Raw genomic sequence first — 26,744 nt, forward strand, 5'->3', positions numbered from 1 at the left:
TCAGTACTTGAGTAGAAGAAGTGCTGATATTTTGGACTTGACAGCCCTGTGGAAGCCCCCGTCATCCAGAACAACAAAGCTGAGGACCTTTTTTGAGTAATCTGGATAGCAGAGGATTGGCTTTGTGAGGTGGAGGAGCAAAGGGCTTTATGTAGAAAGAGAACCTGAACTGAAGAACACAAACTGAACTACAAGGATAGAAAACCAATGAAAGGCTTGGCCTTTCAAACCTCACAGATGAAATCCTTGCATTTCAGAGCTGCTCCAGCAAGAGTTCCAGATGGAGGCAGGGATTAATGTGGGTCTCTGTCAATAAGGGAAGGGCTCTTTCAATATAGCACATAAAATTGTGTATTCTCTAGCTTTAAGAGGAAGGTGATAGAAAGCTAGAGACGATGGGGACAGGTGACTATCATGGCTCTCATTCACTTGACCTTTTGAAACTGTGTTAGCCCTGAGTTTTAATAACTGAAGGCAAAATTCTTATTGCAGAGCCCCAGTCTGCAAAGGTCGTATGAAAACCAACTTGCAAGTAATGGGCATGTGCTGAAGTAATTCCAGATAAGCTGGAATACTCAGCAGCTACTGTAGCTGTAGAAGTGGAAAAGAGCAAGAGTCCAGTAGCACCTATAAGACTAACAACATTTGTGGTAGGGCATGAGCTTTCGTGAACCACAGCTCACTTCTTCAGTTACAACTAGAATGTGAGTCCATCTGTCTTTATATCTTGGAGAATGGAGTGATTGCAGAAACTGAATAATACGTCCTAAAAGTGGCAGTTCTCCTGCAGAGGAATTTCAAAGGGAGATTAGAAAGAGAGATTGTTGAACTGCAACTGATAATGAAGCTCAAGACTATGCATCCACCTGGACTGAATCAAGACAAAGGCTTCCTGTCTCATTACCAATGCTGATTCCACACCCACTACCCCTCTGCATACCCCACCCTATTCAATTATGCCTGCCTTTGTCGTTCAAAGTTGAAGTTCAAATAGCTGATCTATGTATGTTGAATACAGCATGTCCCCAGCAACATCAGTCAGGTTCTTTGTGACTGTGTAGTAACGAAGGAAAAAGTCAGCCTGGATTCATCAGCTGTGACTTCTGTGGGTCCAAAATTGTAAGTGACTGAGCACCCTAAACCACTTCCATTGCTGGTCAGATTCTCTAATATCTGCATGTGTAACATGCAACCACTGATTATAAAACAGAACATTTCTTTACACTGTTGGTTTGGACATTCTTTTTTCCTTAGGAAATCCAAGTGGCTGTAATGCCCCTAGCAGCTGTCATCCTCCAATGGGGGGGGGATCTCTGAACAATTATCAGTATCCTTATCAGACTAGAATTTCAAGGATTCTTCATGGGAAGCTATGGCAGACTACTAGAAAACCAAATTAACCAATTCAGATTTGAAATATAGATCGGTTGCATTTGCCCCAAACTTTTGGTTCCATTTTCACTCCTGAAATCAGAGCTGTTCCTGATGTTGCACTAATTCTTTGCTGGTGGTGCCTTTTCAGCATCTTGGAATAAATAAGAGGAGGAAGGGAAAAGTAGGAAGAAATTAGTGGGGGGTAGGGTGGGGATAACCCACTCTACAATGAACTTTAACGTGCCAAACTCGATAGTAAATCATTGTTGTAGGATTAGCTTCTTCAACTCTACTTATTTGTGTGGGTGGTTTCATAGATAGTACTGAAGAATAACAAACTATATTCCAGTAACATCCATTTATCCAAGGTAGCTTTTAAGGGCCAAAACAGACATGATAAGGATCCCGGGTTTCCACTGATCTGCAAAGGTTAATTAACCATGTGTGCATCTCCAATTCTATAGAACAAAAGCTACTTATGACTTGATATGCAGTGGATCCCTCCTTCCCCTTTGTAATACTTCATTCTGTTCACTTTCATCCTGACAAACATTTCCTATGCCACCCAGGGGAACCTTAGCAGCACTGATGGGTCCCTGCATTTGATTGACCAGTCAACATTTGATTAACAAGAACTGGCAACTGCTCTGACATTTACTGTGCAATGTCTTCAGTCTCTGAAAATGTTTGTTTCCAGTAACCTAAATATGAATTCTGGCTGTGCAGTATAGTCTTGTGTGATTTGAATTACCATATACATATGTGAAAAGATATTTATCTAGTGCAATAACAGAAGAATGAAAAATTAAAACCTAACAAGGCCATTGAATATGCTGTTAATGGCAGAAGCAAAATGAATGGAACTAATGCAATGACTGCAGGGTAAAGCAGGGTAATTTTATATTTAAGCAGCGTCTTGATTTGTGTAGCAGTAATTAAGCCTTCCATAATGTTCTTTTGTAGGCAAAGATCTGAATGTCTTTAACTTGCAGAATGCTTCATTTGGAGACAATGGGATTTCATACACGCCTGAAGAATAAATAGGTGCTTAAATATTTTTCTGAACAGGAAATGATGGTGTATATGTGATTTTTTTTTTCATATATAGATGGTCTTTCTGTACATGGAAAAGTATGCAAATCAACTGCAGGACTAAATGTGACAATCGTATAAACATACATTTTGCTAAATTTGAAATAGTACATTAGGAAATCTTCATTGTGTCATTTATTTGTTTCTGACTTCTGTACAGAGTAGTGTGGGTAGTTTGCTGTGACTTTCAGTTCCTTTTGTTCATTCTCTGTCTATGTTACTAATGTGCTTGTGTGCACCAATAAAATCCTACAAAAATCTTGATTGGCTTCTACGTAGGATTATATTAAAATTCGTTTTTTCTGGTGTTTTATTGATGTGCGGGAACATGCACATATCAGGAAAACACCACACAAAAAATCTTGATGCAGTCACATGGATGACCATGCTGTTATCCAGGAGTTTTGTGCAAAATTGCATCTTCCTGGCATGATTTTGCGCAATAAGACACTGTCTTCTGGATATTTCGCACAATGTTCTGCAGGCAGGTAAGATGGGCTTAGACTGGGGTTTTTTTTTGCTGTGTTTTATACATGTGTACATGTACACTGGTAGAACTCCACACTAAAGCATCTTGATGCAACCATAAATAGAATCATATCAAGATTGCTTCTTTCCAGTGTTTTGTCACACAAGGCATATGCCCATTGGTAACATAGAGGGAAAAGATTCAAATGAGGAATTGAAAACTGTGACAAATTATGCATGTACCAATGCCAGAATTAGTTTTAGAAGTTTCCCTAACCCCTATACACATGATATATTTGTGTATAGGGACCAATACATAGAGAAGGGGATAAAGTACACAGTCTATGTCTCTGGGTATTCATGTTTGCCACACAGGGGCAGAACTCCCATGTGTTGTACCATGTAAGTAAGTTCCGTCCCAGTAACTAGGAGCATTCCTGACCAAAGGACTGCAGCTGCATGCATTCAGAGCCAAACTACAAGTGATGCCTGACACTAGTTGGACGCTTGTCAGCTTCCCTCAAGTTTTGATGGGAAATGTAGGCAGCTTGGCAGAATGTTGGACAAGTGACAGTTGAAACGTCCATTGGACAGCAGTTGGAGAGGCAAGCTGCAAGACCAGGATGCCTACATTTCCCATTAAAACTTGAGGGAAGCTGACAAGTGTCCAACCTCTGTCAGACATCACTTGTAGCTTGGCTCTGAATGCATGCAGCTGCAGTCCTTTGGTCAGGAATGCTCCTAGTACCTATGTGCAATGAAGAGTGGGAACAGGGCCTACCCACTTGCTCCTACTTCCTCTGTATGAATATTAGTCCAGTACCCAAATGTGGTGCATATAGTTAGACTGCAGTTCACGAGGTGTGGAAAGCAGTGCAGAGAAAAACCAGAGAACAACAAGGAACAAAAAGGGCTGAGTACGCTTCTCCTTAGAAAAAGGAAGGTTTGAAAAGGCCCTCACTAATGAAACATCAGCCACCACATATGAAGTTTTTCACAGCTACTGTAGGCCTTTCTCATGATGTAAAAATCAGTCCCACAGGGTAGTTGAAGGGAGGTTCTTTTCAGGTAAGGTGGGTTGGATTGTTAGGGAAAATATTAATGACTGCTTAATTACAGGGGAGGAACAGCAACGTTTATGCAACACTAGGGAAGCAGAAAATGTCCTTAAAGGGCTAACATGTTTCTGGTGGTAGCTTTGTAGTTCGGTTGCCTTTCTTATTCATGGTTTGAGGAAGTGGGAATAAATCAGGGTTCTCATGTGTTATTAATCTGAGCTGGATGCAATCTCATCTGGTTACTGAAAAGAGAAAACTAATCCATCCACTAGCATTCACCCTTAAAAGAGCAGCCCAAGTTTAACTATTCTTGACAAGTTTCAGGAGTTCCATTTAAATTTTCTTGTCCATGCCAGAAAACACAATGGAAGCAGCAAGTTCTGCCAGGTGAAGGCAAACGTGTTACTTTAAATAATTCTGCAAGCTACAGAGCACAAAATAAATCATGGGAATGAATTACCCCGAGATCAATGAAAGGGTATCCCTGAGCTCGAGCTCATTGCTTATTTTAAATGCACCGACATACAAGCTGTACATTCAATAAGTCTGCTGATTGTCATGGAACACTCTTGATCATTTTGGCACCAAGAATCATTTCTGCATTACCTCTCTTCCTCATCTCTGGAGACTGGAATTGAGATGGTGCATTTAGATGTGTTCTGAAGATGTTGGGGCAAGTATAAGGTTCCATTTATTGATCATGACAGTGTTGTTTATTTCTTTGAGTAGGATATTCAAGTTAGCAGTTGACATGATAAATAACCTTTGGGCTTGCCCGCCCAATATTTTTATGTCCTCGGCTTGTTGTCAGTGGTGTTGCTTTCTTGTTCTAAGGAATTTAGTAGAACTCTAGAACTGATTGGCTGGGGAATAGCTGTATATATTCATCCTTCTCTGTTTACAATATGTAAATGCTTCCTTTCCAATAGAAATTGCTCAAAGCAGCAGAACAAATTTTTAGAAGACCACAATTACACTATATAATGTGCATGTAGCATACTGAAGAATACGGGGGAGGTTGGTAAGCTTCCCTTGGAGACTGTTGTGTAAAATGGATGCCACCACAGAAAAGGTTCTGCTGTGAAACTTCAAATAGTGGGGACATGATTTTACCAGATAACCTGAAAGAATAGAATATATCATATAAACGACATTTTCATTCTAACATTTTTGTGCAACATGACTTCTGTATTGATTAAGCCTTTACCATTGTTCCTAGAGCCCCCACTAGGTGGGCATGAATAAGCAAATCTGACACCCTGCCTTGCAGGGGCAGATTGGCTATTATGACCACTGGGACTTCTCCTGGTAAGCTGGAGATCTGCACGCCTCCCCCCCCCCCATGGTCTGTGCCAGCCCAGTGGCAGAAAGGTCATCTCCTAGCCAACTGTGTGTAACCTGGAGAAGGCGGTGTCTGACCTGACTGAGCTGTGCATGGTTCAGGAAAGAGGTACACAACTTGAGAAGATGGGTCATGGCCTGGCCAAGCTGTACACAGCTCAGGGCTGGCTGAGCAGGCAGGCATGCTCTTTTCCCCTCCCTCCTTCTTTGAAGGGCAGAACCAGGGCGGTCTGGGGAGGGATAGGGGAGCAGGACCCTTTCTCAGGGTTATTTTTCCTCTCAGTCTGTCCCTGCTGTGCTGTCTTATCCTTTGCTCTTCTCATGGGTGGAGGCCCACACAAGTTGCTCTGGCCTATTAATGTTTTATTATATGCAATCTGTTAACCAAAGATGGATATGACGGATTGCCAGTCTGAGTGTGTGTTTACATGGCCACAACATAGTTTCAAAATGAATGTGGGAGACAAAATAACAAACAAAAACAAAAGCATTACAGGGCAAGCATATGGACTGTCCTGTCAATGCACCATAATGCAGCTCTATGTCTGATGGACACAGGGTCAATAAAAGATGTCTCAGTATATGGGTCATACATGTTCAAACTTGTTGCAAGAGTCAGTCCACATTTTCTGGGTGGTAAGGACTGATCCAAGAGGGAAGTAATGAATGAATTCTGAACAAATGTTTACCAGCCATGAAACTTACAGAGAGCTCTTGGCAAAGTTCTTTCTCAGTTGAATCTACATCAAAAGGTTGTTGTGAGTGACCTACATGACTTTAGTTTCGTGTAAGTTCTATGACTTCTGGAATCAAATTTCCCTGGCTCAGAAAGAGTGGCTGGGAGAAAAGGGGGGGGGGGGAGGTCTGTGACCACTAGCCATTTCCCACTGACAGATTGCTGGATCCAATCCTTAAGGTTTTGCTTGGGTGTGGAGATCTCTAGCTTAGCACCGTGTGCTCCCTTTATGGATTTCTTGCTTAGGGCACAAATATGCATCTTAAAAATCTTTTAAAAATAATATACGGTTGTTAAAAAACAGACTCTGTGTACAAGTATATGATACACTATATGATTACACATTTAAAAGTTGGTCTTGTAGGAAATAGGAACTGAGTAATATCCTCTTAAGGAATGGGTCAATATACTAGACAAATTCGGACAAGAAGGTGGAGGGGAGGGGAAGTTAAATAAAACTTTAAAGGAGTTTTAGAGTATGGATGTTTCCGTAGTGTAGAGTGTGTGACTCCATCCTGTCTTTCTTTCTTTGATGGGGACTGCTTCAAATAGCTTCTCCCTGTTGCTAGGTTACCAGTCTGCATTCTGCAAACTACTGTTTGGCTGAAAGTAACCTGAGATTGAAATGCAGGTCCCATTTGTACTATTTTTAGAAATGAAAAAGGGGAGGAGAAACACTGTATTCTCCATTTCAAGTATCGAGATTTCTTTCCCCTCCTCCTGGCATCCCCCATATTTTCAGCTTTCCTTGCTCCCTTCTCCCCTTACCATCCACCAACCAACCTATCTTTTATCTGCTCCCTGTCTTCAGTTATATTTATTATTTATTTACTTCATTCATTCCTCACCTTTCTCTACAATGGATCCCCAAAGCAGCTTCCACCACTCTCCTCTCCTGCATTTTATTCTCACCACAACCTTGTAAAACAGCTGAGAATGTGTAACTGGTTCAAAGTTACCCAATGAGATCCTATGGCAGAGTGGGGATTCAAACCTTGGTCTTCCAGATCCTAGTCTGAAGCTCTAAACCACTACACCACACTGCCTTTAATGGGGTGGCTGCTACTGAACAGCAAGAAGCAGCCAGTTCTGGGTACATCATGAAAGTCGTCTGGTATCAAGTTGCTCAGTGGCTGCTGTTATGGTTGCCTAGCAATGGCCACTGAGGGCATTCCTTTCTTACAGTTACAGGTGCTGCTTCTATTAATTTGGGAACCCTCCCAAGTATTTTTTTTCAAATTTTAGATTTTTCTGCAAACCTGAACCTTTTCCAGTCTTGTATAAAGATCTGTCTTGTCTGTTTATGGCTCCAGTCTCTGGATTTAAGTACCCACAGACTTAGCCATGTTGAGAATAGATATATTGATGATGCACTGACTGATATCTTTCTCAAACATACATGCATTTTTTCCGGTGTATTAATTATCTTCTGTGCATTAGTATTCAATTATAGTTAAGTGCAATAACTCCTTTACTTAAATCACAATTTGATCACAAATAGCAAGCAGTATTCTTGATCAACAAAATTCTTGATTTTCATTGAGCATTTGAAATAGTTCTACATAGTATTCCAAATGGTTTTTTTACATACACATTCTGACACTACTTTGTCATGGCTTCTTCCTTCTCCTGTCTATCAACTGCCATCCACCCAACACTCCCAACGAATTAATATTCATCATGGTAGGATGCTGTTGGGCAAAAGTGCATGGCTGATGTTAAGAATTCCAACTTGACTGCTTTGTGTGCCTGAGTGAATTGAAGTGGATAGAAAATAGTCTGCAAATTCTTGCATTGCTGCCTGGAATTGTCGTTCAGTCCAGTAAATTCTCAGTGCCAACATGATGAATGCTGCTGACTGCACAGGCTCAAAAGAAGCACATAGGAAGAGTAGCTGATTTTAAATGATGCATGATCTCAGGGCATATATAGCACCAGCAATCCAGAAATTTTTTAAAACATATTTTAAATATGTATGAACAATGGTGACCTAGCCAAATGCTAAGCTCAATGCCACCAGTTGCACAGAAGCAAAATAACTCAAAATACTGGTCATTATGAGTTATGACCAAATCATCAATGCATCTTTTTTGGAGTGGCTTATCTTGGGAGAAAATGGGCATCGTGAATTTTTATTTGCAAAACTGAAGCATCATTACCCAGTTCAGTCTTCCTATTCAAAATGTTCTGCAGATGTGGAACGGCTCTTAATGCATACATAATAAAGGTGAGTGAATCCATAGATCAGCCTTGGGCAAAAAAATCCCATTACGCTCAAGGAATCCAAGCAATATGGATCTGGATCAGTGGGTCCAGAGGCACATCTGAGAACATGTGATCCATCTAATGGCTTTTAATTAATTTGAATTAATAGACTAGCCACAAACATTTTTGTCTTGTACCACTCCTTGCTATATACAACAATCTCTGCATCAAAGTTACTATTTTTAATTTGATTTCTACTTTTAATTTGATTTATCCTTCTAGTCTACTGATTTCCCTGTTCTTCCTTAGGGTTTCTTCTTCAGTTTGATAGGATTAGGAAATAACATAATCCATATAATATGAGTCATAATTTTCACTGCACAAATTTGTTTGGCTGTCACCCTGCTACAGATCCAATAGGGGAAAGATGCTGTTTATGTAAGCAAAAATGCATTTAGTGCCATAATCAACAGAGAAGCTGATTTCTATTTTCTTAGTAGCTTCTTCAAGGGAAATGAGCACAGAAGTCCCTAATGAATTAGAGTTGTAAATGGTTTCAGGACTAATGAGAAGAAATCGTGTGCGTGTGCACACACAAGGACACAGAGACACTCCACCACCACAAAGAGTAAAGACCTGCATGGATTTCCCACACTGTTTTCAAAGGAATAAGTTCTTTTCTAGGAACTTTCTCCCTTTCACATAACATTGAGATAAAATGTAAATAGAAACACATTTCCTATCTGACGAAGGAACAGCACAATTACATTTTGTTCCTGTTTAAAATTTAATCTTTGCTGTCTGGTCTATCCTTAGGGAAAATTCAAGCACATAGTGCAAAATCTCCCATTAGGAATTAGATATAATTTAGGGAATATTTCTTTCTCATACACACATGGAATGAATAACTATTGTTTTATATAGGTTATTTCCGGCTTGAAGTCCACCCTAGCAAGGCAAGGGGATGCCATTCTCCTGCTGGAATGTGGGGGGGTCTCCTGCCCCCAGCCCTTACCCCTGCCTCTGCTCCCCTGGCTGATGGAGAGAGGGGAAGGCACCAGAAGGGGAGGCATGTGTGCAAAGTGTGCATGAGCTTCTGCATTGTTCTGGAAAACAACATCATTTTTCGGTACAATGGAGAAGCAACTTTCCCCCCAGTGTGACCCATAGCTTCTGCGTCATGCTGGAAAATGACATCATTTTTTAGCATAATGGGTGGGCGCAGGGGGTAATTACCTGTCCTCAGTTTGGCTCTTGGGGGACCTGATACCCCTAGCTTTATTTGAGCTGCAGCACACAAAGCCTCAGCCAAGCATCCATCTTGGAATTGGGCTTGAACTAACCTCAACTTCCTCAGGAGCATGCCTATTGTGATGGCACAATAAAAATTATCTGCCACTCAGCCACTAGGTGACAAGGAACATACATCACACAGTCCACCTTTCTATGGCTGAAATAGTGCCTAAGGAAGTTTCAAGCATAAGAATTAAGAATACAAATATACAGCGTAATGAAAGCAAGTAAAAACAGACATAATTTCTTTTAATGTTATCCATTTGAAAACTATCCAAATCAGCTATTAATTACAAAATTATAAATGAAAAATAAAATCAAAATAGACCAGTAGCTCACATTAAAATAACATCACATTTTTTTTTAAAAAAAGTAGAAGCTTTTCAGAACAGAATAGTTTTTGGAGGAAGGCCAGGAGTACAGGGGCATCAGCAACTTCTTGGCACAGAAGAGAATGCCACAGAGTGCCAAAAAAAAGCCTTGTCCATGTGTCCAGCAACTTGCTTCTATTAGTACCAGAATAGTATAAGTGAATAGTTTTAAACCAGTGCTATGGCTCTTGCAGTGTATTGGCCCTCCCACCTTGCCATACAAGGAAATGCTGGAATCCAGCTTCTTAACAAGGCAGGTTCACTTTCTAGTTCCAGTTCAGTATGGCTCTTGAGAGGAGGCTTCAGTTCTAGGTTTCTTCCTGTTGTATCTTTGTGGTTATTATGAAGAAATGACACTTCACCCGAGTACCTCTGTAAGAATTTTCAATGTTGCTTTATTTTATTCACTTTTATTTATTTAGAACATTTTAATACTACTTTCCCATCCAACTTAGAGTCCCCAAGGCAATGAAAACCATTAAAAGAGGTTTTAAAAATACATTATAAAAACAATTAAAACAACAGTTTGTGCATATTGAGTTTACACTCTGTAAATAGTCAGGGATTAAACTCAAACAGCTCTAATATCCTGGTTAAAAGAGCTACTTTCTAAGCAATAAAACTGTTAGTATGGTAATGATGCAACCCCTGAACTCAGAGCCAAGCTACAAGAGGCGAATTATATGAGGAGGAGCACATGAAGGGAGTTGCAATGTTAGCCAGGAAGGTGAGTTTTAAAAGCAATCAGAAGGCTTTGTCAGTTTCCCCTCTCTACAGAGCCAGGGAGATTGCGGGTTTGCACACTTCTGGACGCTTCGTTGCCGCAGAGAGGCCCTCCCCTTTCCCTCCTTCCTTTGCTGGCCGGCCGGCAACAATGTTCCCTTAATTTTTTTTTTAAACTGGGCGCCATTTGTGCAGTCACACGTTTGTGCACATCGAACTCCGCAAATGCGCACAAATGCACAAATGCACAAAAGCGCACAAAAGTCGATGCTGCATATTCGCATACCTGCGCGTTTGTGCTTTTGCGCAAAACACGTAAAATTTTTTTTAAAACAAAACCCGAAATGCGAACCAATGAAGGCCCCCGACATCAACTGTGACAGGGAGGAAACAACCAATCCCAGGTACCTCAGTTGGCCGTGCGAACATCTGGAAGCGGGATGGCACGGCACGCTGCGAGACAAAGCGGATGGAGATGAAAGTGAACGCGTGGCCGGTAAGCGATTATTTCCGCAAAAAAACTGCAATTTCTGGCCATCTGGAATCGGCCCTTGTGTAATTTGTCTCTTGTAGCTTAGCTCTCAGAGGAAAGACATAAACTGTGCATGTAAGCAATGGGCCATTTAGCCTCAAACAGACCAAGTTGTTTTAAGTTTCACTTTTTCCTTATTGGTGAAATCACAAGTGAACTGTTTGTTTTTAGTGCTTGTGGGAAGAAGAAGCACCTCCTTTAAAAAAGAGGGGGCAGTCAAGCTTTGGATAGTTCAGGAGAAGCCATGCTTTGTGACACAGCCATTGTTTGGGGAATCGAGGAGAAGCAGACATCCTAAGCAGACATACTTTAGAGAAGAGATATGCCCAATGGATAAAGGATGGTTTTGAACTGAACAGAGCCTACACAACTAACTTTATACCAGTAACACATGTGTTCCTATCCCTTTAACACTGTGAGGTTGATGCAATGCTCTGGATTCAGTACAACCATAAAGTTTTGCCTGTATCCTAGATTATTGCATCAGTGTCATGCTGGCAACCTGAAGTCACTTCCCACTTTTAAAAACATCCCCCCCCCGTCCCTGCTGGTCTTTGGCAGTGTTGCCAAGTAGGCCCTCTCTCCTGCTCTAAGGCCTGCCATGGACTGTGTTAAAGTTTCCTGCGTTGCTGCTTTACTGCTACACCAAGACTGCCCTGCATGTGTGCACTCTAAATACACGTGTCAGTTTCCTGCCTGCTTGTTAAGTACCTTGCTGCTACAATAGCCTGTGTTAGTTTCCTGACTCTATGTCTGGATGACTCCACAAAGGACTTTCTTCCTGGGCAGCCCTGCCCAGACCTCTACCTGTACCTCCCAGTGTGTGTTTGGACTTTATTACACATGTGCCTCGTGCCTGCATTGCCATCTGCTACGGACCGCAACTGTTCCCTGCTTTGGACTGTGTTTTATGTGCTGTTCCCCCTGCCTCCATGGAAGCCTGCCTCATCTGGGCCCAAGCCACTGTTAGCAGCCGGGCGCCTGCCGGGGAAACCTCCAGCGAGCCTGGCCAGGCGCTCCCTGGTCAGTTCCCATCTGGAGCCTCCCGCGTGCTGGTCCCTGAGCTTGTCCTCGCTATCGGGCAGCCTACTAACCAGCCCCTGCCATGCCCAGCCAGCGACCATGCTCTTAGGCAGCCAGAAGACCAAGAGGAGAAGCCTGCTTTGAGGAGCCATTTCGGAGAAGCGGACACACCACGTCCGCAGCGAGAGAACCTCGCCCCGCTCTGCATATCTTAGGAGCCGCCCCAGAGAAGAAGCTAAGTGCCGACTATCCCAAGCACTTAGAGAATGCATCTCAAAGAAACCTCCGCATTCCAGAGCTGATGACATCAGGACAAGCCCTGTCCACTGGAACATCCATTCAACATGCTCGGATCTCCCCCTCCCTCCTTTGTCACCTCTTCCTGAGGTGTCACTATAACACAATCAGATCACTAAAGTGGCCCATCTAAGACATTCAGTAACCCATTAAAGCCTTTGTTTTAATCCGTGAGAACCACCAGGTACAGCACCAGCCCCAGGGTACGTTTTGGGGTATTTAAGCTGGTCCCTCAGACCACATGGTGCGTGTGCCATTCCTATCCAGATCCCCTTGCTGTCCCTCTGTGGATCCATTGCTGGCATTGGATCACCTCGCTGTTGTGTCTCTGCTCCGCTTCAGGATTGTGAGTATCGCCCTTATCATCGTGGGTACCTGCTCATGCGACCGTCTCTGTATTTCTCACTCTGCATTTCCTAGTTCTTGTATGCTTTCTTGTATGTATGTGCAAGTTCAGGCTTATGCCACACTATTAGTAAATACACGTGTTTATTGAATCTATTTGTAGTCTGCCTCTTTATCACTAGAGTGTCTGGGATCGGGACCTCCGTAAACGTTGGTTAGATCCGCGCTAATTTTAGTTCCAGACTGCTGAGCTAATTTCCCCATTTAAAAAGAGCAGTTCTGGTAACAGCAGGCTGATGGGCAGCAGAGGGGGAGGCCAGAAGTGGGAGTGGAAGACCGGGTTTCCCTGCTTGAGCATCACAAGGATAAGTTTAGCTTTAGGGGGAAAGGATTTCATGTTTAAACCTGTTTGGTTTTCTCTGTTCTCAGACACTTTAGTATTCTGCTGAGCAACTGTTCTTATTACTTTTGTATCTATCTATGGGATGCTTGTATTCTTATTAATACACTCTCTCTTTTTTAAAATGAGAGTCTTTTGGGTCTCTGCAACAATGAACAAAGCCCAACGCTTTGGAATCATGCACACCAAGGTATAAGAAAGGTTTCACAGTTGGGAATATCTCTAGCCAGTGAGTTTTCTGAGTTTTGCTCCTTCTTCCCATGTGAATACTTGTAATGCAAGACGTTCTCAGGCTGATAGACTGCAATTATATTAGTGGCCTCTATTGTGGAAGTGGAAAGATAAAAGAAAGGGGATCAAGTGGGATAAAGGCTGGAGAGAGATGAACTCCCTCCTCATTGGGATCCAGCAGCAGCTTAGGACCAATGGCTGTAGTGTAAATCCTTCAACTTCTGTGGTAAAAAAAAGGGCCAACAGGGTCCTTTTACCACAGTAACAGTAGTTTCGTATTGGTAGACTTCTGTGTGGTCTCTTTATGATACTTAATAGCACCCAATGAAAAAGAACGGATAAGGAGCCCCTGGAAAGTAAGGAAAGGGCACTTCTAAGAAGAGAGAAAACTTAACCAACCTGACCTTTTCTCTCTATTGTATCAACTGGGATGTAGGCATTATTATTAGAAGTGTATCTCAACCCCCTCCCCCAATTAAACATGATGATTTCTAAGAAAGGACCTCAAGGCTACAGGCGTAAAGAAGTGGGCAGGCTACTGAACTTACATTAGTTTACATGGCAGCAAATGCAAACAACTTAGCACTCTGTATCGACTTCCCAGAATCTCTTAAATCTGCTGGCTTTTGTTTGGTAAGCGAACTTCATTTGTGGACAGCTGGTCTAGCTTACTCGGTAGCGTCACCATTATTTTTAACCCTCTTTTTGGGAACAGTTTGTTACTCTTTTTTAAAAGCTGTCAGTTTTTCCCCCATCCTCATTTCCATCTCTGCTCTCCGGAACTTTTACAGCTGGAGATCAAAGGCCAGATTAAGATCCCTGTTGTATACTGCTACAGTTCCATTTGTCCATTTATTCTAAACTGGTGTATTTGAGATACACTTGGTATATCTGAGAAAGAAGCTTTGCACACACATGCACACACACCCTCTAATGTCTTCAATAAGCATGTTGATGCTAGATTTTTCTCTAATTTGCTAACTCTTGTTGTGACTGAAAATTAGGGCCAATTTGGTTAAGGTTGGCAGAAATATGTGATATGATTTCCTCCTTTTTAATGCAACAGTTGCAGAAGAATATTGCTGATTTCTTCCATGCTTATCCGAAGTTATATTGTATCTATGGCTGAGCTTGTTGCCAAGTAGGCCCCCTCCCCTGCTTTAAAGCCTGCTATGAACTGTGCTAGAGTTTCCTGCATCACTGTTTTACTGCTGCACCAAAGACTGCTTTGCACGTGTGTGCTCTGATACACGTGTCAGTTTCCTGCCTGCGTGTCAATTACCTTGCTGCTGCTATAGACTGTGTAGTTACTGACTCCATGTTTGGATAACTGCACAAAGGACTCTCTTTCTGGGCAGCCCTGCCCTGACCTGTATCTGGAATTCCCAGTGTGTATTTGGACTTTATTACAAGTGTGCCCCGTGCCTGCATTGCCATCTGCCACGGACCGTGCCTGTTCCCTGCTTTGGACTGTGTTTTAAAGTGTTGTTCCCGCTGCCTCCATGGAAGCCTGCCTCATATGGGCCCAAGCCGCTGCTAGCAGCCGGGCGCCTGCCGGGGAAACCTCCAGCGAGCCTGGCTAGGCGCTCCCTGGTCAGTTCCCGCCTGGAGCCTCCCGCGGGCCGGTCGCCGAGCTTGCCCTCGCTACCGGGCAGCCTGCTATCCAGCCCCAGCTATGCCCAGCCGGCATCCATGTTCTCAGGCAGACAGAAGACCCAGGGAAGAAGACTGCTTTGGGAAGCCATTTCGGCGAAGCGGGCACACCACGTCCGCAGCGAGAGCCCCTCGCCCCGCTCTGCATATCTTAGGAGCCGCCCCGGAGAAGGAACTAAGTGCCGACCATCCCAAGCACTTAAAGAATGCATCTCAAAGAAACCTCCGCATTCCAAAGCTGATGACATCAGGACAAGCCCTGTCCGCTGGAACATCCTTTCAGCCCACTTGGATTTCCCCCTCCCTCTTTTGTCCCCTCTTCCTGAGGTGTCACGTATCGCAATCAGATTACCAAAGTGGCCCATCCAAGCCATTCAGTAGCCCATTAGAACCTTTGTTTTAATCTGTGAGAACCACCAAGTACAGCACCAGCCCCAGGGTACATTTTGGGGTATTTAAGCTGGTCTCCCAGACCACTCGGTGCCTCGGCCATTCCCTATCCAGACCTCCTTGCTGTCCGTCTGTGGTCCCAGTGCTGGCATTGGGCCACCCTCGCTGCCGTGTCTCTGCTTCGCTCCAGGATTGTGAGTATTTCCCTTACCATCGTTGGGAACCCGCTAATGCGAACGTCTCTGTATTTCCTACTCTGTATTTCTTAGACCTTGTATGTTCCTTGTATGATTGTGCAAGCTAGGCTTACGCTACACTCAATACACGTGTTTGGACCTTACTCCTTGTCTGCCTCTTTTTCACTAGAGTGTCTGGGATCGGGACCTCCGTAAACATAGGTTATGATCCTCGCTTAATATTAATAGTTACAGACTGCTACAGCTAATTCCCCATTATAATAAAGAGCAGTTCTGGTAACAAGCTATAAGAGAAAAATCATTGATCCCCCCCCCACCTTTATTAGAGAAAAACAACATGCGACTGAGCATTGCTTGTAGTTTGGTCCTGAGATGTGTATTCTTCTGTGAACCTTTCTGATTGGGAATTAGAACACTGGAAAATGCCTACATTTGGGACTGATTATACTCATGGTTTATCCATGTGTTCTAGTCTATATCAGTGAGGCAGAATGATTGATCTCTGCCTCTGTGTTGATTTCCAACTAAAGCAAAATATTCAGATTCCATATATGCTGAAATTGCTCCACTGGTGTCTAAAAGTGCTCTGGAATCCTGCTGATATGGCTGTCTGCCCAAGGCACTATGTACCAATTTTTAGAGGCAGAAAGCTCTTCAAACTCTTCTTAGTTTTCTTGTTATTTGCACCACCAGCAGCAACAGGATACATGTCAACAACATATATTGAGTTTGCAGGCATTCTGAAAGCTGGTAGCATAGAATATAACATGTGAATTGATGCAGAAAAGCAGGATATTGTCAGCACAACTTTAAAGGTACAGATTTCAAATGTAGAAGTGTGTGAATTAGAAAAGAATTAATCAAAGCCCACACTGAACATGGCCTGCTTCTTAAACCTGTAAGATTAATTAATTAAATCTGAAATCTAAAACAAATAAACATGGGGGGGGGTTAAAAAACCCCAAATGATAAAAGGAGCACCTCCAGCTTTATCCATATGCCCTTAGTAGCTGTTGCTAGGCAACCATAATAGTTTAGCCATATTCCAGGCTTGGTTTCTGTAAGTAAAAGACAGGGGGCACAGCAGGGCTGTTTCCAGGGGTGTTTTGGCCTTTAAGGGAGTACTGTGGACTTCACTTGTCAGAAGTGTAAGCTGGTCAGGCTTTTGGAAGAGAAGATTCAGAGCCTAGATGAGTGGATCACCACCCTTCAGGAAATCAAGGAAGGGGAGGATTTTATTGAGAAGAGCCTGGGGGCTTTGCATAAGCATGAAGAAATAAATCCAAGAGAAGAAGGAAGGGTCATCTCTATTCTGAGTCTCCTCTCAGTTCTGCAGTACAAACCGAAAGATGTGGACTAAGGTGACGCTATGGTCCACTGGCGCTCAAGAATCATTTTGAGGTGCTTGAGATGGTGACAGAGACGAGAATGGAAGGAGAACCACAAAAACCTGGAGAAGGGAGTGAAGAGGGCATGGGGCCACACAGAAGTGGAAGAAAATGGAAGGTGGAGGTCATCGAGGAATCTCTGCTCAGGGGTATGGAACATCATGTGTCCAGGCCAGATCCCCTACTCCGTGAGATGTGTTGCTTGCCGGAAGCCAGAATTGAGGATATTACAGACTGACTGCTGAAACTGATCAGACCAACTGATCAGTACCCATTTCTGCTGGTTCACGTGGGTACTAATGACATGGCTGCAAATACCATTGCAAGAATTAAAGAGGACTATGAGGTTCTTGGAAGGCAGTTGAAGACAGTGGGGGCACAGGTGGTTTTTTCTTCTATCCCTGTCAAAGGAAGAGGAATGCAAAGGGAGCAGACCATACTCGAGGTGAATCGTTGGCTGAGGTAGTGGTGCTGGCAGGGGTGCTTTGGGTTCTGGGATCATGGGATAAGTTTCCTTAGAGAAGGCCTTCTAGCACATGATGGGCTTCACCTCTCAAGGTCAGGGAAGAAAATGTTTGGAAAGAACCTGGAGAGCTTCATCAGGAGAGCTTTAAACTGATGCCGCAAGGGGAAGGGAATGATCAACAAGGGGATTTCAATGAAGAAGTGATAACAGCAGGGGCTCACCTGAGTAGGACAGATCAAACAAAGGTACAAGGCTACAAATGCCTATATATCAATGCCCGAAGTATGAGTAATAAGAAGTACAAGCTTCAGCTTCTCTCGCAAACAGAGGGCTATGATATAATAGGAATTAGCTGGAGACTTAGTGGGATGATTCCTATGACTGGAATGTGGTAGTGGATGGGTATGAGTTGTTCAAGAAAAACTGGAAGGGTAGAAGAAGAGGTGGGGTGGCATTGTATGTGAGGAGAGGGCTTGATTATCAACAAGTTCTGGAGAATGTGGTTGACAGCCCGGTGGAAAGTATATAGGTGGAAATAAGGGGAGGAAGGACAAAGGGTATTGTTGTTGGAGTCTGCTACAGACTGCCTGACCGGGGAGAGGAAATGGATGCTGCCCTCATTGAACAGATTGGTAGAGCATCCAGACATCAGAACCTTATAATTATGTGTGACTTCAACTTCCCCAATGTGTACTGGGACACAAGCTCAGCAAAGCGACAAGACTCATGCAACTTTCTGACCTGCCTGGCTGATAACTTCCTTTTTCAAATGGTGGAGGAAGCTACAAGGGGCTTGGGCATACTAGACTTAATATTAACCAACAGGGAAGAATTGGTAGATGGGGTGAAGGAGGTGGGGACCTTAGGGGGAAGTGACCATGTCGTCCTTGAATTCCAGTTGCTGTGGGGGGCCAAGGAAGTTCGTAGCCAGACTCATAGGATAGATTTTCGTAGGGCCGACTTCAATGAACTCAGAGGCTTGATGAGAGTCATTCCATGGGGGAGTGTGCTGGAAGGCAAAAGAGTGAGTAAAGGGTGGGCTCTTCTCAAACATGAGCTTTTGCAAGCTCAAGCCCTCACTATTCCAGCAAGATGGAAACATGGTAAGGGCTCCAAGAAACCAAAGTGGATGAACAGAAAGCTCCAGAATAAGTTAAGGGAGAAAAAGGAAATGTTCAGGAAATTGAGAGAAGGACAGACCTAGGAGAGATATATAGAACTATTATAAAAAGATAGAATGAGTAATATATATAGAGAATAAGTCAAATTGTTTGATATAAACGAATGTATGATCTATATGGTTTATGATATATAGAAATACCTGAAATTGAAAAATTGGGATAAATTGTTTATCTAAGATGGAAACAAAGGCTTACAGTTTGGGCATATAATGTTAAAAATAGTTAAGGATGTACTGCTTAGAATAATGGAGAATATATATTTGTTTTAGATAGAGGAAGCTAATAAAAGTAAGGGAAAGGGGACAAAGGGTTGGAAAGCTGTTGGAAGTCAACAAAAAGGGGGGGGAAAGGGAGGGGGTTAGAGATGAAAAAATTGGGGAAAATTGAATGTAAATGTGGAAATAATGGATTCTAACCCAATAAAAATTTTTCAAAAAAAAAAAAAGAGAGAAGGACAGACCTCTAAAGAGGAATATATGAAGGTTACTTGGTACTGCAGATCAGCCATCGGAGAAGCCAAAGCTCAGTATGAGCTGGGTCTGGCCAGGGGGGCTTGTTACAATAAGAAAAACCTACAGATATGTGAGAAGCAAAATCAAGGTAAAAGAGGCAATTGGACCGCTGTTGGGCGTGGAAGGAGAAACTATGATGGAGGACAGAGAAAAAGCAGACAGGCTTAATGACTTTTTTGCCTCTGTTTTCTCCTTGAAGAACTTGAACCCATCTAGAGATGTTAGTAGATATGACAGGACACCTGAGGGGCTAATTGACATTGACACAGAGGGTGTGGAGAAGCACCTGGCTGCACTGGATGAATACAAATCCCTTGGGCCAGATGGTGTTCACTCAAGAGTGCTCAAAGAGCTTTCTAGAGAACTTGCAGAGCCTCTGTCCATCATCTTCAAGGCCTCCTGGAGGACTGGGGATGTGCCACAAGATTGAAGAAGAGCAAATGTTATCCAAATCTTTAAGAAAGGGAGGAAGGATGACCTGGGAAACTACAAGCTGCTCAGTCTGACTTGGGGAAGTCAACATGGTTTTGTCCCCAACAGATCTTGTCAGACCAACCAGGTTTCCTTCTTTGATCGAGTGATGAGCTTACTGGATCGTGAGAACTCTATCGAGGTGATTTACCTAGGTTTCAGTAAAGCTTTTGATAAGGTTCCCCATGACATTCTAATGGGTAAACTGGAAGACTGCAGACTGGACTATAGGATAGTTCGGTGGATAGGAAACTGATTAGAGGACTGCACCCAAAGAGTGGTGGTCAATGCTGTTTCATCAGATTGGAGGGAGGTGTCCAGTGGGGTGCCACAGGGCTCGGTTTTGGGCCTGGTACTTTTCAATATTTTTATCAGTGATCTGAATGAAGGGGTAACCGGGCTACTCATTAAATTTGCTGATGATACCAAATTGAGAGGAGTGGCAAACACCCACCCAAGAAGATAGTTAAAATTCAACAAGACCTGAATACTCTGGAGAAGTGGGCAGTTGTGAACAGGATGCAATTCGACATAGATAAGTGCACAGTATTACATCTGGGGCACAAAAATGTGAAGTTGGGGGATACACTTGTGGGTAGTAGTGTATGTGAAAGAGATCTTAGAGTAAGAGTGGACTGCAAACTAAATATGAGCAGTCAGTGTGATGCGGTGGCAAAAAAGGCAAACTCAGTCATGGGTTGTATCAAAAGAGCCATTGCATCAAAATCACAGGAGGTCATAGTCCCTCTCTATACTGCCTTGGTCAGGCCACACCTGGAGTATTATGTGCAGTTCTGGAGGCCTCACTACAAAAAGGATGTGGACAAAATTGAGAGGGTGCAGAAGAGAGCGACGAGAATGATCAGGGTCTGGAGACTGAGCCCTACAAGGAAAGGCTGAGGGCCTTGGGAATGTTTAGTTTGGAGAAAAGGAGATTGAGGGGGGACATGATTGCTCTCTTTAAATATATATATATATTAAATTTAATTATTTTTATTTCAATTATTAACAAAACTGTTTACAATATGCAATACAACATGGGTAAATTGTTAAAAACTACATAACAGAGAAAGGTAAAACATGGAAAGACAAATTCAGGTTGAATGATCTGATATATTTTGGATTATAGGTTCAGGATTCTTTGGTATATTTTATTGGGAGGATATAGATTTTCTTTAGAAATGTATTAAAAAAAAGGGGAATCATTTTTCCATAAAATTTGTTGTTTGGGGGAAATTTTCAGCTTGATAGATTCCATCATTGATTTTTTCAAATAAAAAATGGTCCCATATTTTATAATACCAACTGGTAATTGTCGGTACAGTATGTGATTTCCATTTTAGAGCAATTAAATTTTTTGCTGCCATTAAGAAGATATTGATGAGGTCTTGTCGAATTGGTGGGATCTCTATGTCATCCCATTGATTCAGAAATATCAGCTCAGGTTTCTTTGGTATTTTGTAGCCAGTTAACAAAAAGATTTGGTGTAAGATTGTATTCCAGAATTCTTCTATGTAATGACATTTCCACCAACAATGTATATATGATCCTGTATCCCCACATCCTTTCCAACATACAGATGAACTCTGAGAGTAAACAGCTGCTAATTTTTTGGGCGTAAGATGCTATCTTGTTAATATCTTATAGGACTGTAGTTTAATATTAACTGTTGATGAATTAAATATTTTAGAGGACCATAATATTTCCCATTGTTCTTTTGATAATATTTTGTCACAGTCTTGGTGCCATTTCGACTGATATGTTAAGGTTTTAAGTTTAATGTTTTGTAGCAAAATATCATAAATTTTGGAGATTATTCCTTTATTTGAAAGACCTTTCCTATCTATAATTTGTTCAAATGCAGTCTTTGGTTGTTTCATAATGTCCTTTAAGTTTATAGAAGAGGCTAGATTCTTTAATTGAAAATAAATAAGCCATGATATATTACTATTAATTTTTTGCTCCAATTCTGGTTTATCTAGTAAGCCTTCTCGGGAAGCAATATCAGTTAGCCTTGTTATGTTGTTTTGGTTCCATTTTTTAGTGAATGCGGGTGAGAGACCCGGTGGAAACCAATCCTGAAAAAGAAAAGAAGAGAACCTGGAATATTTGGGGGTGATTTTATTTCTATAAGCATCCCATACTTTTAGGATAGCTGTAAAAAATATGTTTTGTTTAGTGTTTGTGGGGTGGACGTGTTGTTTATTCCACAGAAGATCCTGAATGGATTCATTTTGTTGTGTGTTTTGTAAAAGGTTGATCCAATCCATATGATCTTCCTTCTGTATTATAGAAATTACATTTTTTAATCGTGCAGCTTTTTGATAGAGGTCAATATCTGGGAAATTAAAGCCTCCTTGTGTGTTTTTTAATCTTAGTGTTGTAAATGCAATTCTTGGATGTTTATCTTGCCACAAAAATTTATTGAAGGTTTGCCATTGTTTTAAGAGTTTTGGTGGGATTAATATTGGAATTGTTCGAAAGAGAAAAATTAACTTGGGAAGTGAAAATGATTTAATTAGATGGTATCTATCATACCATGATAATTGTTTTTTATTCCAGTCACTTAATTCTGCTCTTATTTTAGCCATTTTATCTATGTGATTTAACTTTAGTAACTGATTGAGGTCAGATGGTAGGATTATACCCAGATATGATAGTTTTTTGGTTCCCACTGGAATTTATATATGTGTTTAATATTCAATTGAGTTGTAGTTGTTGTGTTTAAAGGAAGTATGTTCGACTTGGTGTAGTTTACTTCTAATCCTGAAGTGATAAGAGTGGGTTTGTGAGGTATAGCAGCATATCATCTGCAAAAGCACTGAGTTTATATGTTTTAGAGTTAACTGTGATTCCTTGAATTTGGGTGTTCTCCCTGATCGCTATTGTCAGTGGTTCTAAGGCAATTGCAAATAAAGCAGGTGACAAGGGGCAGCCTTGTCTTGTTCCTCTATGTAGATAAATTTTGTCTGAAGTGTTGCCATTTATTTTGACATGCGCTGTGGGCTGTGAATAGATTGTCTTTATTATACGTTGGAAAGTCTCTCCAAAGCCCATATGGTATAATGTTTCATCTAAATAAGATATTTCTATGGAATCGAAGGCTTTTTCGATATCTAATGATAAGAATAGAGCTTCAGTATGTTGTTTTTTGCATATAGACATTAAATTTAAAGTTTTATAAATATTGTGTGTTAAATCCCTGCCAGGCATGAAGCCAGTTTGGTCCTTGTGTATATAGTGAGTGATAAATGAATTAAGACGTTCGACTATAACTGAAGTAAATATCTTGTAATCTTGATTTAAGAGAGAAATTGGGTGAAATGAGGCTGGGGTTTTATGATCTTTGCCTTGCTTCGGAATTACTGTAATAGAAGCAGTTGACCATGAATGGGGGTTGTATTCCTGATGTTAGTAACATGTTACAAGTTTCAGTAAGGGGTTGTAACAGAAGTGGGGCAATTTTTTAATAAAATTCTGCAGGAAATCCGTCTGGTCCTGATGTTTTGTTGTTTTTTTATTTTTGTATGACTGCTGCAATTTCTTGTGTGGTGATTGGATTCTCCAGTTTTGATTGATGTGCTTTTTCTAATTTTTTAAGATTTTTAAGTGATTGCAAAAATTGGGATATGCTTTCTATTTTTTTTTAATGTATATAGTTGATTATAGTAATCTCTGAAGATATTAACTATGTCTTTTGATTTAGTGTATATTTGCTCTCTTTAAATATTTGAAAGGCTGTCATTTGGAGGAGGGCAAGGAGCTGTTCCAGTTGGCAGCAGAGGATAGGACTCGAAGCAACAGCTTAAATTACATGCAGAAAGGTACTGGCTGGATATTAGGAAAAACTTTTTTATGGTCAGAGTAGTTCAAAGGTGGAATCAGCTGCCTAGGGAGGTGGTGAGCTCCCCTTCACTGGCAGTTTTCAAGAAGAGGCTGGATGAATATTTGTCAGAGATGCTTTAGGCTCATCCTGCATTGGGCAGGGGGTTGGACTAGAAGGTCTGTATGGCCCCTTCCAACTCTGTGATTCTGTGTGAGTCTGTGAAAAGGTAAATTCTTTAGCGAGTTTGAAGGAGAGAAGGATGTAGGAAAAGGTGAGTATATGGAGGAGAGAGCCAGGAAGAAGAGAAGAAATAGTGTGGGGAATGGGATACACCCTGTGTGTCCTTGCAGGTTTCCTGCCATGCAATTGGGCCTGGCTCAGCTGGCACCACACAAATGAGCCATACGGGAGAGGCTGCTGGGAAGGAGGAGAAAGGTTAAGGCTGGAGTGGGGCAGACAGTTTTGGGTGAGAAGGAGCAAAGGAAGCAAGAAGGAGAGATGCTATGGGGTGCAGGAAGGGAAAGAGGGCATGGTGGGGGGAGGTGAAAAATGAGATGCCCTCCACAAGCTCTTGCTTGTCCCCACTTGTTTCCTTTTACTTTGCTAACCATTTTTTTTGTGTTTGCACAGTAGGTGAAATTGATTTCCCCCCAGAATCATGAATAGTTGGATAGGGTAATTAAATGTCAAGCTGTGTGAAAACACATGTCCATGAAATAACTTTGATGATGGTGGTGCTGGAAAGTGCCATCAAGTTATAGCTGACTTATGTCCACCCCTGCTGGGGTTTTCAAGGCAAGAGACTAACAGAGGTGGTTTGCCATTGCCTGCCTCTGCAACTCTGATCTTCTTTGGAGGTGCCGCATCTGATTACTAACCAAGGCTGAACTTGCGTAGCTTCTGAGATCTGCTGAGATTGGGTGTACCTGGGCTATCCAGATCAGGGCAACTTTGATGATCAAATGGACTTAAAGGAACATCAGACAGTAAGACTATAAAAAAAATACAGTTTTAATGAACGGTTACTGGATGACTGATTAATTTGCTCACAATTAATTTATGCAATTTATTTATGTGAATGGCAAACAGAGATGATAGATCTGTGGAGGAGTGGGAAAACTAAGGCTACCATTGGGTGTGTAGGAATGTGCATGTATGAAACACTGGGATATCACTTTTCTGTGCTGTACTGTTGAAATACATGAAAAGGAAGCTGAGGAAAAGATTCAAAGCTGCTTGCGAACAACTAAACAACATGTTGAAAAATCAACTCCCTACTCATGCCTGGCAATCAGAACATGAGCTGAACAAATGGTTCCAGCATCCCTTTATCTAACCTTAGACATGAGTGCCATTAGAGTAACTGTCGCTGCAGCTTCAGATATGCAATGCTGTCCCCTGCTGGCTATATAAGGGGGCATAGTTTTTCTCACTCCTATGTTAAATTGAGCACAAGGCTTCATAATTGCAGGGCTGGACTTGATGACTCACTCGGCCCAGCCAATCATGAAGGACAGAGAATAGAACTCTATTTGGCATGTGTTTTGGAGCTGCTACCCTAGCCACCCTAGCATTATAATGTGGGACTTGCTGTACACCTTTTTGGGCTAAGTAGGAACTTCAAGGGGTCTCCTTCCAATTGACTTAAAACTTTTTTTATACCTAGTTCACATTATTCATAGAGATAGTTTCTAATAATCATGACTGGTCATCAACTGATTAGGCTCTAACGAAATATGCAGAAATGGTGCATGTTCGTGCATATAAACAGGGTTAGTTGGCTGGCACCCTACCTAAGATGAAGGGAAGTTTGTATGACCCAGAGGAGGAGGGCTGGAGAGGGTACTGAGCATCATAAGGCCAACCCTTTGTTGCATTAAAGCATGTGGCAGGAGAAGATGAGATTTGGAGCCTCTCGGAATAGTTTTCTGTGTAGGCTGCCATGAGCAAAAATGAAAGCAACATGAACTGAGTTTGGATCCAGGGTATCTTCCAGAAATGCTTCCCCCTAGTATAATTTGCACTAGAATTAGATGCTGTCAGTAGTATACAGACCAGTCATTAATAAATATAGTTTAACCCACATCTGATGTCTTATGTATTCATATTGAAGTGCAGGGACAATATGATGTTAAATGCAAATTAATTTAAATATGATATGAGCAAAGATGGAAGCAAGTTAGAGAATAGAAGACATAAGTTTTAAGAGTTTTTAGCCATACTTTTTTATTCGTGGTTGTTCAGAAAACTCACACTAAAGCCATGGAGAGGTATATTACACCTGTGAGATCATTCCACTTTGTGATTTATGTTCCATATCCAAAAAGATGGAGGCAGTATATACATGTTCAGGAATGAAAGAAGGAGAATCTACCCAGGTGTGTGTGTGTGTGGGGGGGGGGGCGAATCCTGCGTTGCTTCACAGTATTTTAGAGCTGTTCTTCTGCACCACCCATTGAGAAAACCAATGGCAACATGCTGTTCCCCAAAGCCTTGGATGTTAATTTGTCTTTCTCTACTTCATCAAATCAAAGCATCACCAATTGATTTTTAAAAGGCTTTACTAATATGCCAGCTTCAGCTCCTTAGAGACAGATACGCATTGTCTCCTACACTTTTGGCTGCTCAAAGCTGTGCAGCAGCCGAGGATTCTCAGATTAAACCTCCCCAATTCATGAGCATCGTCCCCTTTCAATGGTATTAAGGCGAATACCTTCAGAGGCCCTTTGTTTTTCCTAGCCGGGGGATGAATTTGGATAGAAAGTAATCAAAGTCTGACCCAAACAGAACACAATAGTTAATACTTGTAACTAATTTGAACAGGAAAGTGAATGTCATTTGGTAATAATAAGAAAAAAAGTCATTAATCTTCTGTATGTTCTATGGGATTGTGCTTAGGCTGTTTCTGTTCCACTAGGTGAGATGAGCACATTAATCTGAGAATTTCTTCTGCATCCTGAACTGAGGCTGCCTCTGCAACTGGGTGATTTGCTATTCTTTCTTTCCTTCCCTCTGATATCCGCCTACCTCCATTCCCTGCTCCACTGGAGAGCTTTTTTCTAACTTTTTAAAACTATCAGTAGAAGGTATATCCCTATGGTTTTAAGGCAATATACCCTCTAATGATTTTTTAAAAATGGCAAAAAAACCCAGTGGTGGCGGGATTGGCAG

The sequence above is a fragment of the Eublepharis macularius genome, chromosome 4 (assembly GCF_028583425.1).
Source record: "Eublepharis macularius isolate TG4126 chromosome 4, MPM_Emac_v1.0, whole genome shotgun sequence".
Classification (NCBI taxonomy): Eukaryota; Metazoa; Chordata; class Lepidosauria; order Squamata; family Eublepharidae; genus Eublepharis; species Eublepharis macularius.